Source organism: Centroberyx affinis, unplaced genomic scaffold (genome assembly GCF_046629955.1).
Source record: "Centroberyx affinis isolate AG114_WGS23_722 - 3 ecotype Tasmania unplaced genomic scaffold, CSIRO-AGI_Caff_v1 ptg001909l_1, whole genome shotgun sequence".
NCBI classification, from domain to species: domain Eukaryota; kingdom Metazoa; phylum Chordata; class Actinopteri; order Beryciformes; family Berycidae; genus Centroberyx; species Centroberyx affinis.
Window position 1 is genome coordinate 28,002 of NW_027280272.1, and position 3,505 is coordinate 31,506.

Genomic DNA, 3,505 nt, shown 5'->3' on the forward strand with positions numbered 1-3,505 from the left:
GACCTGGGAGGGGGAACAGAGAGAGACAGACAGTGAGTTTAATTCCATTGTTTGCTATTTCTATACACTTATTGCTAATATAGTCCTAGCTGTGTGGTGTTGCTTAGGTTATCATGTCTCTATATGGTGACTGTTCTACTTGACTGACATCAAGCAATAGGTGAATGCACAGATAATTTGCGACATCCTCGTTTTATTTTACTCTCATCTTTGGTGCTTTGCAGATTTTTTTTCCTTGGATTTTCTGTTGATGCAGTTTAAGTTTCTGTAGGTGCTCCTCTTCTTTTTCTGTTCAGCCATGGTGGCTATCACTGCTCATGCTAACTACCCAGTTCTTCTTCTATTTATACCAAGCAAACCGCTGCTATAAACATAACATGCATCACTTCCTGTGCGACGGAGGATTTTTCCAACAAATAGAGCTACCAGACACCAGCTGTTTAGAGCAGCAAATGTAAAAGCTTTCATGAACTGGCTATAGATTGAATCACTATTGTGTTATAACAATTGGTGATAGCAGAAAAAGGGACATTAATTTATATGAACATTTTACAGATAATCACTTAAAATTACAAAAAAACCTACAGAATAAATACATGCATGCTAAAGCACAAAATGACACTTAGACACACATGTGGCTTAAATGGGTCGACGCTGACTGGAAAGCGTCCAGACATTGTTTGATCTAATCTAACCTTTATCACAGCCAACATGAGTTCCTTCCAGGAATATCCATATCCTTGTGTGTGTGTGTGTGTGTGTGTGTGTGTGCGTGTGTGTCTCATGGACACTTGATAGGAGATGGGACAGGAAAAAAGAGAGTCATATGATGATGGCTAGCTGTCTGGTCCTGTTGCTCATCTAAGCACAAAGTCACAGTCACACACACACACACACACTCGCAGACACACACACACACACACACACACACACACACACACACACACACATTAACTTGACAGCTGAAGCTGAGTCATTGATGCATCATTTCCACACATGCACACGGTGTAACAGTTGCCCATGTGCACGCAGACACACATACACAAACGCACACAGAATGTTTTGCGTCACAAGGCTGCAGCCAGGCCATCAAGCGTGTACGCAGCTTGGACACCCTGCTCCAGTTAGCTTCGCTGCACATACAACACACACACACACACACATGCATATACTCAGACACTATCTCTCTTTGTCTCTCTCTTTTTCTGTCTACCATGAAATATCTGTGCACATCGGCCAGATGCAGCAAGCAAATCTGGCTCCAAAGGCCAGCCCCACACAGAGCGCCTGACATACAGGCAGAGACAGTAAGACACACAGGCACCCAGGCCCAGACACTAAGCATCAGCATCATCCTAATCCCCTGCTCTTAAAGGGATCTCAGCCATCACACCCACTCCAAATATATCACTCTTAAAAAGGCAAAGGCCTGTGCCCTCCGTTCCAAAGGACCAGATGCATAAAGATGGCAGCCTCATGGCTTGGTGACGTTTCCTCAGTATGGGATCCAAACGTTGAAGTCTGGAGGAGATAATAGTTAAGTGTCGATCTGACTGGAGGAACAGAGTGACTTTTAACCAGGGGGTTACTTCAGGTTTCTGGAAAAGCTTTATTCCCAGTAAAAATGTCTAGATTGAAGATTTTAGGGCACCTGGATTGACTAAATTATTTCCCCACATATTTCAGCATCTTCAGACCAGGTGGGGCAGTGAGTCGCCCAAGCATACGTCAACAGTGACACACACATTGCCTCTTGCGTGGATTGGACTTTCCGGATACAGGAAAGCACCCAGCCGCCCTGCTACCATCTAAAAAGCTGTTATAGTCTGAGAACATAATGTCTCAGCAATTGGGAATGGTGGGCTATTGTATTGTAGCCTGAATAAAATCAATTTCATGGCATTAAGCTTTCCTTTCTCCTGAAGAATGCCCCAGCTTATGCCTGGAAACAACCGCGGCTTGTCATGTAAGCAACAGGCGAGGTTATGGTTTACCTGCTTACATAATTACAATGATCACATATACCTTTCACATTGCACTCATAGATACTTATTGCTCTAAGCAATCTGTCCCCCGTCAAAGCATTTCTCAGAAGCATGAAACCCTCCGCTGAGACGTTCATGCTTCTGACAGGTGTGACGAATGACCAACTGTAAAGTACATTATTGCAACGTAAAAGTATAAATACAACCTTTAGGCTGCAGATTCTTGCATCAGGGCTCCCAGAATCACTTGAACATCAAATTCAATTACTTTTCAATGACTTTCAAAGACTCAAATGTGGCCTGTTTTGAGCTAAGACATGACATGGGACAAAATTTTGTTCTTCTTGGGTGAGATTCACCTTGATTGGGTTCGGTCTACCTGAAATCAACCTACTTGTCTGTCACCTGTGTTAACTTAATTATATAAATCCTTGTGTCATGTATGCATGTAAGTTGCTGATTATGGCTGAAATCTCATGTTTTTAATGCAATATATAGAGTATACAGTATATTTTTCTACAGAGCGAGTGTTGCACTTTACTTTTTTGTTCCCTTTATTGGACACGATTAGAGAGGAAAGAGAGGAAAGAGATTTTTTTAAATCATGATCTTGTCAAGTCCTGGTGAAATCATTCATTTTAAAACTGCTGCTATATCAGTGCAAATTTCCACAGGGTTAGGAGAAGTCTGCCATACATTACCTTTCAAAAACTTTCTCTGTACTTTTCTCAAATCCAATGAACTTTCAAGGTTTTTCAAGGCCCGTGGGAACCCTGTTGTATGTACCAGACAGGGTTAGTGGCAATTCATTGAAAAGTCCTAGGCCAAATTGCCATAATGTATCTGGTGCCGTGCTTGTTAGGCTTTCCTCACATGTCCCCCATGTGATGCTGGTTTTTAAGCACTCTGATCAATGGTCTTTTTCAGTACTGATGACTATAAATTAGCCTCCAGTGCTCAGTTGTTTCTATTAATGGGCTTGCTAACTGAATTCCAACATAGTGCCACTGATTGTAGATTACAAAGAATGAGGGAAACAGTAATCTACACAACCTGTAATCCTCTACTCATGGAAAAACATGCAATGTGTGTGTGTGTGTGTGTGTGTGTACGTGCTTACATGCCAGCGCATGCTTACATGTGTGTATTTCTGCATGTGTGTTTGACTGAGTTTGTGTTTGTTAGTGTGTGTGTCTATCTGTCTGATTGCGTGTGTGTGTGTGTGTGTGTGTGTGTGTGTGTGTGTGTGTGTGTGTGTGTGTCTGCTGGTTGCATCAGCCCTGTCTGTCTCTCATCTCTCCTGAGTGAGCTCTCCGGATGGAGCTTGAAATAAAACCTGACGTAACCCGCACCTCAACCCCTTCCCCTTCAAAACACACACACACACTCGCTGAACATGCACACACACACTGACACATGGCATGACTGTGCTGCTTACACTATGAGAGAAAAAGAGACGAGAGGGAAAAGGAGAGAAACAAAGCGATGGAGGAAGAAAGAGTGAAAAAGATTGAAAAATT